Genomic DNA, 14,841 nt, shown 5'->3' with positions numbered 1-14,841 from the left:
CAGAGGTGTGTGGCACTCGGCGGGCACTGGTGGGTGTAACACAGCATTGGGCTCAGCCAGGAGCACGCTGTGACTCTCAAGTGAGGTTCGTCTCCTTTCCAGAGAGTAAAATAAAAAGTCAAATCCGGCGGTGGATGTGTGTTTTATTAACTGTGAGGGGGCTTTCTTGCATAGTTTTGGTAGAATTTTTGTCGAATTCCCTTTAAATGGCTTGGTGTAAGTGTGTATTAAATGTGCCCGTCAATAGCTACTCATGTTTGTATAAATAAACAACAAGGGTGTCTACTTGGAGAGTACCCACTGGCGGGGGCGCCGGGATTAGGCATTGTAGGGCGTCAGACACATCACAGCTTCACTAGCGGTGTAAATACATTCCACGTGGATTCATTGTATGCATAGTCGCCTTTTAATGAATATCATGGAAATCGTCATGGTGATAGGTACGTACGGTTTGCCCAGCATGTCCTAGGTGTTTCTATAAATATATTAAAAAAAAAATTAAAAAACTAATGCCGGCCACCGAGGATGGGGTCCCCGGGGCCATAAGTGGCCTGAGGAGGGAGGCAACACAGCCCCCCTCCTAAAGAATTGAAAAAAGAATTAGGGGGCAGGCCCTGGGGGATGGGGTCCCCAGGGCCAATAAATTAGAAAAAGAAGGGGGCCACACAGCCCCCCTTCTTAAAAAATAAAATAAATAAAAGACCGGCATCACTCCGGAGGCCAAGCCCCCTCCTTGCAGCACTCTGCAAACGCGCCCCCTGGTGAGTTGTAAGTTGTGGAATTAATTCCCCTTCAATAGTGAGGGTCCCTGAGGGCTAACTAGCCCAACAGGTATCTCCAGTATGAGCCAGGGAGCTGCGTTGCAGACAGGTGTTCTGAGGCCACGCACCTTTTTACACCTCTTTGCAACACAGCTCTGTGGCGCTTACTGGAGGTACCTAGTGGGCTAGTTTTACCCTAGGGACACTTAGGATTCAAGGGGACTTAATTTCTCAACTTTGAACAGCCATACGGCACATTTACACAGTGGTGAAGGGAGGGGATGGGGCCTGAGGTGACATGTGCAAACACGCCCTGTGGTGTGTTTTAAGTTGGGGGAATAATTCCCTTTCAATCCTGAGGGGCCCTGGGGGCCAACTAGCCCACCAGGTGCTCCCAGTAAGTGCCACTGCGCTGCGTTGCAGAGAGGTGGTGCAGGCCGTGCCCCTTTTTACACCTCTCTGCAATGGCGCTTACTGGACATACCTAGTGGGCTATTTTGCCCCAAGGGACCCTCGGGAATCAAGGAGACTTAATCTCCCAACTTAAAATGGCCACAGGGCGTGTTTACACAGTGGGGAAGGGAGGGGACGGGGCCTGAGGTGACGTGTGCAAACACACCCTATGGCACATTTTTAGTTGGGGAAATAATTCCCCTTCAATCCTGAGGGCCCCTGGGGCCTAACTAGCTCACCAGGTGCTTCCAGTAAGCGCCACTGCGCTGCGTTGCAGAGAGGTGGTCTAGGCCGTGCAACTTTTTACACCTCTCTGCAATGCAGCTTTGTGGCGCTTACTGGAGGTACCTAGTGGGCTAGTTGGACCCTAGGGACCCTCAGGATTCAAATTAACTTAATCTCCAAACTAAAAATGGCCACAGGGCGTGTTTACACAGTGGTGAAGGGAGGGGATGGGGACTGAGGTGACGTGTGCAAACACGCCCTGTGGCGCGTTTTAAGTTGGGGAAATAATTCACCTTCAATCCTGAGTGATCCTGGGGGCCAACTAGCCCACCAGGTGCTTCCAGTAAGCGCCACTGCGCTGCGTTGCAGAGAGGTGGTCTAGGCCATGCCCCTTTTTACATCTCTCTGCAACGCAGCTCTGTGGCACTTACTGGAGGTACTTAGTGGGCTAGTTGGACCCTAGGGACCCTCAGGTTTCAAGGGGACTTAATCTCCCAACTTAAAACTGCCACAGGGCGTGTTTACACAGTGGGGAAGGGAGGGGACGGGGCCTGAGGTGATGTGTGCAAACATGCCCTGTGGCGCGTTTTAAGAGATAGTTTTAATCCCCTGCCCTATTATATACTTGGGGCTGACAGAAGAGGTCATGCTAATCACAGGGGGACCCCAACGCATAATGTGCCCTAGTATATGTAGGTGTTTTCACTGTATTCTAAGTGTCTTTTAACATAGCACTGGCTTTAGGACTGGTTAGTCAGACTCAGTTACCACCAGTATCCGTCTGAAAAAGTTGAGGGTACAGGATGATTTTGCAACAAGGCTTCTTTCTACTCTTCTGTTTGTTCTTTCTGCACGTTATCCTTCATCCTGCAATTTTCTTCATCTTTGAGGACTTCTGTTGCTTCTTTCTGCATTTCTTTTTTTTCTTACTGTGCGTGTTTTCTTCTTTCTTCACATGTCCTATCTCTGTAGGCATAGTTAGAAATTAGCATTTAAAAAGCTTTGAAATTCACTGAAAAAAACATAGGTTTCAGGCACGTTATAGTTAGGAATTTGCATTTAAAAAACCCTATTCACTGAAAAAAACATAGGTTTCAGGGGCATAATAGTTAGCTGGACTTTTCACTCGTACAAAACCATTGAAATTTCCCCGTTATAGTTAGTTTAGCTAACTATAACTCGTGCGCCCGCAATGCACTGCTGATGACGTCACATATTACATCACTCATGACATGGTCAGTGACATCACGCATGACATCACTGATGACATCTCAAATGACATCACTGATGACGTCACTGATGACATCATCCGTGTGATAGAGTGGCAGACCTCCTCTCACCCTAATATAACCTTTGATACACACATTGAAAAATAGAAACTAAAATTTTCAAAACAATGGACATACCAATACCAGTTACAACAACCTATTCAGTAAATCTAAGATACACATTCACTCATTCACCAACAGTCCTATACAGTCACTCGTTCATGTACTCACTCATCATATGTACTCATACACCTATACATCCTGTTACACAACACCACTCATCCATAGAGTTACTCAAACACATAGTCACTCATGCTAATAAAGAATCAAACATCCATTTACTTGCATATACAGTTATACACACACCACCACAGTTCTACAGAACCTTACACATACTTAGTCTTTTAAACATTCACTTATAGAAACACATACTTATTCATACAGGAACTCTTCCAATCTCACACTCTCACATATACTCACTTATATACACCAATAGTCACATATACTAGTTTAAAACATATGTAGTTACTCATAAACACTATTGAGACGGTCATTCACTCACTAAATCACCCATACACACACTCATCCACCCATACAGTCCTGCACACATGCTGTCTTCAACCCATACAAACAGTGAGTCACTCATTTATGCAACTATGCACTACGTAATACCCCCCACCGGACCATACAGATACTCAGACACGCATACTGATACTCAAAAAACCAACTAATAACCTATATAGACACTCATGTAGCTACTCACCAACCCATGCAGCCACTTATACACAAAGTGAGAGACTGATACAGATATTTACATATTTAAACATCACTCGCTAAGCCATGTATTCACTAAGATACACTTAATCAGTCAGTTATTCAATCAATTTTTCAAAAATAATCATCCATTTAGACACTTATATACCCATTTATTCTTCCATCGACCTTGAGATATACATATATAAAACATATTTAATTTTCAGAAAAACACACATTCCCTGGATGATGCCATCAGTGATGTCATCAGTTATGTCATTGGAGATGTCATTGGTGATCTCATGAGTGATGTCACTGACCATGTCATGAGTGATGCAATATGTAACGTCATCAGCAGTGCATTGCGGGCGCACAAATTATAGTTAGCTGAACTAACTATAACGGGGGAATTTCAATGGTTTTGTATGACTGAAAAGTCCAGCTAACTATAACGCTCCTGAAACCTATGGTTTAGTGCAGAAAGAAGCAAGAGATATGCAGAAAGAACCAACAGAGGTCCAGAGAAAGGCCTTGTTGCAAAGTCATACTGTGCCCCCAACTTTTTACTGACTGGTACTGGTGGTAACTGACTCTGACTAACCAGGCCCGGAGCCAGTGCTATGCTGAAAGACACTTAGAATACAGTGAAAACAAGAAGGAAGAGAAGTGCAGAAAAAAAGAAGCAACAGTGGTGGGTGCAGAAAGAAGGAAGAGAAGTGCAGAAAGAAGCAACAGAGGTACCGAGAGAGGCAAGAGTTCTGCAGAAAGAGGAAAGAGGTGTAGAAAGAGGCAAGAGTATTGGACAAATAGGGTAGAGGGTATAGAAAGAGGCAGGAGGGGTGCAGAATGAAGCCACAGAGGTACAGAAAGAAGCAACAAAGGTGCCGAAAGAGGCAAGAGAGGTGCAGAAAGAAGCAAGTGAAGTGCAGAAAGAGGCAACAGAGGTACAGAAAGACGCAAGAGAGGTGCAGAAAGAGGCAAGAGAAATGAAGAAAGAGGCAAGAGAATTGCTGAAAGAAGCAACAGAGGTTTGAAAGAAGCAAAAGAAGTACAGAAAGGGGCACATGAGGTGCAGAAAGAAGCAAGAGCAGTACAGAAAGAACCAACAGAGGTGCAGAAGGAGGCACAAGGGGTACAGAAAGAAGGAAGAGGAGTGCAGGAAGAAGCAACTGAGGGGCTGAATGAGGCACGAAGGGTGCAGAAAGAGGCAGAGGAAGTGCAGAAAGAAGTAACAGTGCTGCAGAAAGAGGGAAGAGATGTGTAGAAAGAGGCAAGAGAGTTGCACAAATAGGGATGAGGGGTACAGAAAGAGGCAGGAGGGGAGCAGAAAGAATTAACAGAGGTGCCAAAAGAGGCAAGAGAGGTGCAGAAAGAAGCAAGTGACGTGCAGAAAGAAGCAACATAGGTGCAAAAAGACACAAGAGAGGTGCAGAAACAAGCAAGAGAAGTGAAGAAAGGCAAGAGAATTGCTGAAAGAAGCAACAGACGTTAGAAAGAAGCAAGAGAAGTGCAGAAAGAGGCACATGAGGTGCAGTAAGAAGCAAGAGCAGTGCAGAAAGAACGAACAGAGGTGCTGAAAGAGGCAACAGAGATGCAGAAGGAGGCACGAAAGGTGCAGAAAGAAGGAAGAGAAGTGCAGAAAAAAGCAACAGTGGTGCTGAAAGAGGCATGAAGGGTGCAGAAAGAGGCAAGAGAAGTGCAGAAAGAACCAAGAGAAGTGCAGAAAGAAACAACAGAGGTGCAGAAGGAGGCACAAGGGGTATCAAAAAAAGGAAGAGAAGTGCAGAAAGAAGCAACAGAGGTGCTGAAAGAGGCATGAAGGATACATAAAGAGGCAAGAGAAGTGCAGAAAGAAGCAACAGAGGAACAGAGAGAGGCAAAAGTGCTGTCGAAAGAGGGAAGAGAGGTGTAGAAAGAGGCAAGAGTGTTAGACAAATAGGGGAGAGGGGTCCAAAAATAAGGAAGAGAAGTGCAGAAAGAAGCAACAGTTGTGCTGAAAGAGGCACGAGGGGTGAAGAAAGGGTCAAGAGAAGTGTAGAAAGAAGCAACAGAGGTATAGAGAGAGGCAAGAGTGCTGCAGAAAGAGGGAAGAGAGGTGTAGAAAGAGGCAAGAGTGTTGGATAAGTAGGGAAGAGGGGTACAGAAAGAGGCAGAAGGGATGCATAAAGAAGCAACAGAGGTGCAGAAAGAAGCAACAAAGGTGCCGAAAGAGGCAAGAGAGGTGCAGAAAGAGGCAACAGAGGTATAGAAAGACGCAAGAGAGGTGCAGAAACAAGCAAGAGAAGTGAAGAAAGAGGCTAGAGAATTGCTTAAAGAAGCAACAGGAGTTTAGAAAGAAGCAAAAGAAGTACAGAAAGAGGCACACGAGGTGCAGAAAGAAGCAAGAGCAATGCAGAAAGAACCAACAGAGGTGTAGAAGGAGGCATGAAGGGTGCAGAAAGAGGCAGAGGAAGTGCAGAAAGAAGCAACAGTGCTGCAGAAAGAGGGAAGAGAGGTGTAGAAAGAGGCAAGAGAGTTACACAAATAGGAATGAGGGGTACAGAAAGAGGCAGGAGGGGTGCAGAAAGAATTAACAGAAGTGCCAAAAGAGGCAAGAGAGGTGCAGAAAGAAGCAAGTGACGTGCAGAAAGAGGCAACAGAGGTGCAAAAAGACGCAAAAGAGGTGCAGAAACAAGCAAGAGAAGTGAAGAAAGAGGCAAAAGAATTGCTGAAAGAAGCAACAGACGTTAGAAAGAAGCAAAAGAAGTGCAGAAAGAGGCACATGAGGTGCAGAAAGAAGCAAGAGCAGTGCAGAAAGAATGAACAGAGGTGCTGAAAGAGGCAACAGAGATGCAGAAGGAGGCACGAAGGGTGCAGAAAGAAGGAAGAGAAGTGCAGAAAAAAGCAACAGTGGTGCTGAAAGAAGCATGAAGGGTGCAACAGAGGTTTAGAAAGAAGCAAAAGAAGTACAGAAAGAGGCACATGAGGTGCAGAAAGAAGCAAGAGCAGTGCAGGAAGAACCAACAGAGGTGTAGAAGGAGGCATGAGGGGTGCAGAAAGAAGGAAGATAAGTGCAGAAAGAAGCAACAGAGGCACAGAGAGGGGCAAAAGTGATGTAGAAAGAGTGTTGGAAAATAGGGAAGAGGGATGCAAAAAGAAGCAAGTGACGTGCAGAAAGAGGCAACAGAGGTGCAAAAAGACGCAAGAGAGGTGCAGAAACAAGCAAGAGAAGTGAAGAAAGAGGCAAGAGAATTGCTGAAAGAAGCAACAGACGTTAGAAAGAAGCAAGAGAGGTGCAGAAAGAGGCACATGAGGTGCAGAAAGAAGCAAGAGCAGTACAGAAAGAACGAACAGAGGTGCTGAAAGAGGCAACAGAGATGCAGAAGGAGACACGAAGGGTGCAGAAAGAAGGAAGAGAAGTGCAGAAAAAAGCAACAGTGGTGCTGAAAGAAGCATGACGGGTGCAACAGAGGTTTAGAAAGAAGCTAAAGAAGTACAGAAAGAGGCACATGAGGTGCAGAAAGAAGCAAGAGCAGTGCAGAAAGAACCAACAGAGGTGTAGAAGGATGCATGAGGGGTGCAGAAAGAAGGAAGATAAGTGCAGAAAGAAGCAACAGAGGCACAGAGAGAGGCAAAAGTGCTGTGAAAGAGGCAAGAGTGTTGGACAAATAAGGAAGAGAGGTGCAAAAAGAAGCAGGAGGGGTGCATCAGGAAGCAACAGAAGCACCGAAAGAAGCAAGAGAGGTGCAGAAAGAAGCAAGTAAAGCGCAGAAAGAGGCAACAGAGGTGCAGAAAGATGCAAGAGAGGTGCAGAAACAAGCTAGAGAAGTGAAGAAAGAGGCAAGAGAATTGCTGAAAGAAGCACGTGTGGTGCAGAAAGAAGCAAGAGCAGTGCAGAAAGAACCAACAGAGGTGCTGAAAGAAGCAACAGAGGTGCGGAAGGAGGCACGAGGGTACAGAAAGATGGAAGAGGAATGCAGAAAGAAAGAACAGAGGTGTTGAAAGAGATACGAGGGGTACAAAAAAAGGAAGAGAAGTGCAGAAAGAAGCAACAGAGATGCAGAAAGAAGCAACAAAGGTACAGAAAGAGGCAAGAGTAGTGCAGAAAGAGAGAAGAGAGGTGTATAAAGAGGCAAGACAGTTAGGGATGAGGGGTTCAGAAAGAGTCAGGAGGGGTGCAGAAAGAATTAACAGAGGTGCCGAAAGAGGGAAGAGCCGTGCAAGAAATAAGGAAGTAAAGTGCATAAAGAGGCAACAAAGGTGCAGAAAGACACAAGCGAGGTGCAGAAAGAGGTAGGAGAGGTACACAAAGAGGCAAGAGAGGTACAGAAAGAGGCAGGAGGGGTGCAAAAAGAAGGAATAGAAGTGCAGAAAGAGGCAAGAAAATTGCTGGGAGATGCAAGAGAGGTGTGGAAAGAAGCAAGAGAAGTGCAGAAAAGGAGAAGTGAGGTGCAGAAAGAAGCAAGAACAGTGTAGAAAGAACCAACAGAAGTGCAAAAAGAGGCAAGAGGGGTTCAGAAAAAGGTAGGAGGGGTGCACAAAGAGGCAAGAGAGGTACAGAGAGTGGCACAAGGGGTGCAGAAAGAAGGAAGAAAAGTGCAGAAAGAGGCAGGAGAATTGCTGAAAGAAGCAACAGAGGTGTAGAAAGAAGCAAGAGAAGTGCAGAAAGAGGCAAGTGAGGTGCAGGAAGAAGCAAGAGCAGTACAGAAAAAACCAACAGAGGTGCTGAAAGAGACAAGTGAGGTGCCGAAAGAAGCAAGAGAGGTGCAGAAAGAATGAAGAGAAGTTCAGAAAGAAGTAACAGAGTTGCTGAAAGAGGGTCAAAAAGGTTGCAGAAAGACATGAGAGGGGTACAGAAAAAGGCAAGAGAGGTACAGAGAGAGGCAAGAGGGGTACAGAAAGAAGCAAATAAGGTGCAGAAAGAGGCAACAGATGTGCAGAAAGAGGGAAGAGAGGTGCAGAAATTAGAAGAGATTTGCAGAAAGAGGCAAGAGAAGTGCAGAAAAAGAAATGTGCAGAAAGAAGCAGCAGAAATGCAGAAAGAGGCAAGACAGGCGCAAAGGAAGTTAGAGTGGCTTGCACACCATTAGTACCAATTTAACACCCACATTGAACAATAACTAAGAGGTGACCATTCTAGGTTTGCAAAGGGCATTCCACCACGCTGTAACACTTGTTGCTGCATTTTTGGTAATGTTTGATCTGTTTTAGCTAGAAACAAGGGTTTTTTTTCAAATCTGCAGATGATGAATTATGTGGCTAATGCAGAAAATGTATAACTGGGGAAGTCGGTGCCGCCAAACAGTCACATAATTCCAATGGCACTGCTCATACCTCTGACTAGATCCACAAGTGCTCCTCAGTGATTCCTTCTTTTTTTGTCTCACTGAGTTCATAGTTGAGCCTCTGTGGAAATGAGGAAGACTAAACCTGAGGTTACCACTCCACAACACAGACTACCACACCACATAATTACTCTCCATAACACATAATCCCTCTCTACGTAATTCCTATACACTAAATACCACATACTTTCTATCCACATAATTTCACTGCACACAACGTACATCCACTCCACTCCAAAAAACATTAGTAAAAAACTTTTACATTTACAACGTCAATAGCTCTAACTCTCGCAAATGCGAAACCTATTACATTGCAAACACTTCTTTATCTAGAAGTCGCATTTGCAGAGTGGTGGAGAAAGGGTGCTGGGCCTCTGACTAGTACTCAAGAATACCACTATGTAGGACTTACAGGAGGTACCAGGAGGGCTTCTTGGCCCCCAAAGTCCCTCAGGAGTAAATTGGACTTTATCCCCATCCTGTAGTCTGCCAGGAAGCACGTTTGCAGAGCTGTGGAGAAAGGGGGCTTGGCCTCGGAAATCGTCTTAGCAATCCCACTGTGTAGGACTTACTGGAGGTAACAAGAGGGCTAGTTGACCCCCAAGGACATCCGTGGGGGCCAAGTACCCCTCCTATTACCGCCAGTAAGTCCCACACAGCAGGATTGCTAAATTCTCATAGCAGGCCACGCCCCATATGCAAATGCGCTTCCTGGCACGCTCTTGGATGGAGATTGAAGTTCCTTTCACTGCTGGGGGTCCTTTAGGGGCCAACCAGCCTACTTCTTACCTCCAGTAAGCCCCACACAGTGGGATTGCTGAGAGGTGGACACAGGCCATGCCCCTTTTCTCCACCACTCTGCAAACGTGCCTCCTGGCTCACTCTTAATTGGGGGATGAAGTCCCCTTTCCGCCTAGGGGTCCCTTGGAGAGCCCTCCTGTTACCTCCAGTAAACCCCATACAGCTGGATTGCTGAGAGTGGTTCGAGGCCATACCCCCTTTTTACACCACTCTGCACTCTGCCCCCATTGGCCCCCACACCATAATTTTTAATTGCCCGAGACCTGGCCCACCCAGAGGCTTAAAACAAATTAAGCGTGGGAGCCTGCGCTTCATTTTTTAAAATTTTTCATCTGGTTTCACAAACCCAGCGCAAATTTGGCCGATTTCTTTTTTTTAAATGCTTTTTTTTAGCCCTGGGGTCCTTGTGGGACTCCTTGAACAGTCCTAGGGGGTCAGGGCATTTCTACCCTGCCCTCTTCTCTTCATTTTTATCTTATTTCTCCCTGTTTCTTGTGACTCAGTTACCGAGTCACAAGATGGCTGCCAACACATTCTGCTTTGGAGTATTGGCAGCTCATGCTTGGGAGGACTCACAACTCCTCCTCAGTGCTCGGATACATACATTTTTATAAAGGTCACTTTCTGGACCAAGAGCTACCTTTTTGCCAAATTTGGTGTAATTCCGTTCAGCAGTTCGGGCTGTAGCCTGTTCCAAATTTTCCTATGGAAATAACATGCATTTAGGGACCCCTTTTTTTCTCAGCCCCTGCTTGACGAATCACCCCAAAACTTTCAGGACAGGAGCTGACCTGAGTGAACCATTAGTTTTGAAAATGTTGCGAAGATTTGTCAAACGGCACCAAAGATATTGATAAAAAAAGAATACTTTTTTAATAGAAACAAGGTCCTAACTATAACTACCTACTGGCAACCGCCTGTAGGTAATATATATATATATATTTAACATTTGTCCCATTCCCCTAGTATTACCTACAGGAAGGCTAAATCTATGAGTAACTTTTTAGTCTCTAGCAGCCCAGAGGTTAGAATCAACAGCTCATGGCTGAACAGTAGTAAGGGTTTCCTCAAATGTTCAGTTTGCAAAGCCTGTAAAAATGGGGTGATTAAAACTGAATATATGACTCCCCTTAACAGTACACCCACTCGCATACAGAACAAATTGACTTGCAAAACTGAATACGCGGTGTATGTGCTGGAGTGTCCTTGTGGCCTGCGGTATGTAGGAAGCACTAAGCTTCAGGTCCACAAGAGAATACTCCAGCACATACGTCCATTACCAACGGCGACACCACGTATCCTATGGCTACACATTTTGAGGAAAAGCATGCTAAAAATCCTATTGGTCTTAAGTATTTTGTGATTGACTCAGTCCCACCTAAGAGAAGGGGTGGGGATCGTGAAGCAAAATTGCATAAATTTGAGACAAGGCACATTATACTATTGGATTGTAAAACCCCTAATGGACTAAACGCTAGTGAAGATTTTTACACCTATCATCACTAGGCGAATCAGAATTACCAGCATACTTTTACTGCCTCATATTTCCTTTTATGATTTTAGTAATATTTATGTAATGAAAGTCAGATAGTTTTTCGCACTGGGTTTGCACTTTATTTTTTAACTTACTGCCTATATAAATTTGCATATAGAGATATTGATTAAATGAGGGGTTGAATATTAGAAGGCCCACATGGGCTTAAGTGTCATCCCCTCAAACTAACATGGAAAGGTCAGAAGGCATCCTGTGAAATGCACAAATTCAAGATATGGCTAAGAGATGTTTTCATAGAATAATTGTATTTACTTTGGTATATTTAGAACTCTCTATTAAGCTGCTAGCATGACCAGGATTAATATATGCCACAGTAATAGTCATCTATAAATATAACAGGTTTACATCAGTATAGTATTCAAACGCATCTATTTATTTATGTATTTATTTATTTTTAAATGTATGTATTTATTCATTTAAATATTGATGTGGTTTTAGATATTTATTCTATTTACTGTTTTTCTAGTGTGATTATTTAACACAAGATATATATTTCTAAGGTGACTGTTTCCAATTGATGTATTTTACACATATTAGGAGTATTCAGGATTCGAATCTCCAAAGGCATTTGTCCAAGATGTTTTCCATGTCTGTTGGTTTCTAGGCAGTACGTCATGCACTTTGCATTTTAAAAACATTGTACTTCTTCTTCCGTGTCATGTGATCAAGGCCCCACGCGGGCTGAAACGCGTCATGGTGGTGATGGTGTCGGGCACTTAATAAATCATTTTGCACCATTCAATGGGTTCGCTTTGTCTATTGACCAGAGCGTGAGTGTATCTGCAGGACGACTTCACTTTATATATATATATATATATATATATATATATATATATATATATATATATAAAGAGAGAGAGAGAGAGAGAGTGAGAGAGAGAGATAGAGAGAGTGAGAGCGAGAGAGAGAGAGTGAGAGAGAGAGAGAAGTATATTCCTTCCTGTGCTGCAGGATAGGAAATCTGTCTATTAATTATTAGAGGAACACTGCTGGGCTAGTACAGTCTACGCATTAAAACAGTGTTTGGTATCGCAAGCTCCAATAAATCCTGGAAGACTCTTTTCCTGGTTCTATGTAGAAGCTGTCTGCAAAGGTTTTTGACTCAGTTCCAGTGGGGAAAATCATTGCCTTAACTGTTTTCCAATAATGCAGAAGTCAGTAAGATCAGTCCAGACATAACTAAGAAATATAACTAAATACAACTATAATCTCTAATGACTTGCCAGCATACATTCTACAACATTATCAGAGAGAGGAACTCTGCAGCGCTCGTGTTGCTACACCTATCTGAGTCTCCATTACGTCTTTGAACACCCTAGGCTGATGGTTCTTATGGCTTATTAGAGGTGCCCATCTGCATTCTAGTTGACACTAGATGCAAAAGACTTTTTGTGATGATTTCTGTTTTTCCCCAATATTTTTTATGAGATAATTGTGATCTCCTGAATAGTTTTTCTAAATTGGAGAAGATAAAGGACATAGATCATTGAGTATCAGTGAGTTGGTAAACAATACACTTCTGTTATACATCACCCATATGTCATAAGGACACAGATCACAAATAGATATTAGGCTACGGCTGTGAGGTAAAGACAGGAGAATTGCAAATGATATTCATGAAAATTACCTGGAAAAGAAGACCCCCCCCAGCTGTATGAACAGTCCAGTGAAGATAATGGTGAACATCTGATCTTTTATCTTGCAAACCTCAGAAACAGAAGCAAACTCCTCAATAGAAATGTAATTTCCAATGATCTATATCAGAAGAATTGAAATGTGGGGTCTGAGATAGATGAGTGGATGTATGAGGCAATAGAAGCCAGATAATTCAAAGTACCTGAATAAAGCACTCATTAGTCATACAAACTAGGTTATCCAATGAGGAAAACATTAGAAAATTCAGGGGCGTGTCCAAACTCTAGTGGTCACTTCATTAAAGGGATATAATGACTGGATGACATGCAACAATAAAAACATTCATAGAGAAGAGAATAACTTGATTTCAAGGAAGCACATCTTGAGTCATTATTTTGCAGTTGTAGACCAGCATTGGCTCTTCATCAGGTTCTTTTGCCACAGATAACTGGCTTAAATCAGCTAATCAGTATATTACCAACAGAGTTTTCAGGAATACTCTGGTAAGAAATCATAGTGAAAGTGGAACTCTACCCTGCTAGCCTTAACAAAATTGAATTGGGAGTTAGTAGAGCAATCGGAAAGAAGGGTATGGCTTGGCGTCCACCACAGGGACTAACAAGGTAGACTCCTAAAGTGGGAAGGACCCCTTTCATACCTTCACATCCATAGATTTGTGGTGTGTTATCATAATGTACATACAGGACAGGAGTGTCTATTATCTACACATGTTTTATTATTGATAATATCATTAATCTTTTTTAGAAAGTTCACATTTCCATCATTGATGATGTCCAGACATGATAATTAATATAGACCAAATGTATTAATTATCCAACTTGTAACTACGGGAATGCACATTAGTAATACACAGGAGTCACAGAATCTTGATGAAAAAATCTTGATTTCTATTCTTTTTGTAGATGTAACATGAATTCAGCCCAGCCAATGTGTTTCATCCTAAATTGACTTCATCAGGGTTGTAAGTAAATGCTCAAAACCAGGTGTATCATCTCTAGTTAGGCTTTGTGATGTAATTGAGTGGATCCCAGAATATAGTATCTGTTAGACCTGACATCCTTGGCGTGGGTTTTTCCCCTATCCTTTGCCTCTGTTACCTGGATTTTTGATGCTGTGCTGGATTTCGTTTTTGCTGGTTTAGATGCTTTGGACACTCTGTCACTGCTAATCAGTGCCAGAGTGTAAGTGCTCCCTGTGTAAAATATCATATTGATTGGATATACCTGATTGGCATATTTGTATCACCCTGAAGTCCCTAGTAAAGTGCACTGTGTGTGCCAGGGCTGGTGATGACAGATGCTACGAGTGGGCCTGCAGCGCTGATTGCGCCACCCACATGAGTAGCCCTAAAATGGTGTCTCAGGCCTGCCGCCGCAGGCCTGCTTGCAGTCCCCGGACTGCCATGTCACCCTGGTCAGTGTCCCCACTGACTAGGCCTAACCCTTCCCTTTTTATGCACATCAGTCATCCCTATGGAAGGCCCAAGGTACCCCCCTGGGCAGGGTGCGGTGTATGTAAAAGGTGGAGCATGTACTAGTGCAGGTACCATGCTCTGGTAGTGAACAGCGGCCATTTTGCGTGTTCACTGCTGCAAGGTTATCTTGCTCCATAGGCTAACATGGAGAGGCTGGTGCCAATGGCTATCCGCCTATCTTCCCATAGGAACAAGATAAGACATGAGTGTTTGATATCCCTGAGCTCAGCATTTGATAACACATCTTTTAGGCGAGGTTGTTTTTAAATCCTGAGTTGGAGAATAGTACTTTTTAGAGAGTAGCTGTTCTCTTGTCTGACCCTTCTGTGTGCCTGGGCATGCTTGTGGATTGACTGTCTGGCTTGAGAGTGACAGGGGCTGGGGATCCCCCAGGAGGTTGGCTGAGTCAGCCCTTTGCTGAATGGCGACATTTGCAAATAGAGTGGAGGGAGGAGATAGCACCTGGGAGTGAATAGGGCTGAGCCTGCCTGCCCCACTGCTGGCTCCACCTCCTGCTGGGCGGCTGACGACTCTGCCCCTCACTCTGAAAAGAAAGCAGAAGCCAGGAAAA

Source organism: Triturus cristatus, chromosome 5_2, assembly GCF_964204655.1.
Source record: "Triturus cristatus chromosome 5_2, aTriCri1.1, whole genome shotgun sequence".
NCBI classification, from domain to species: domain Eukaryota; kingdom Metazoa; phylum Chordata; class Amphibia; order Caudata; family Salamandridae; genus Triturus; species Triturus cristatus.
The sequence above is the reverse complement of the archived record's forward strand: the minus strand, read 5'-3'. Positions refer to the sequence as shown.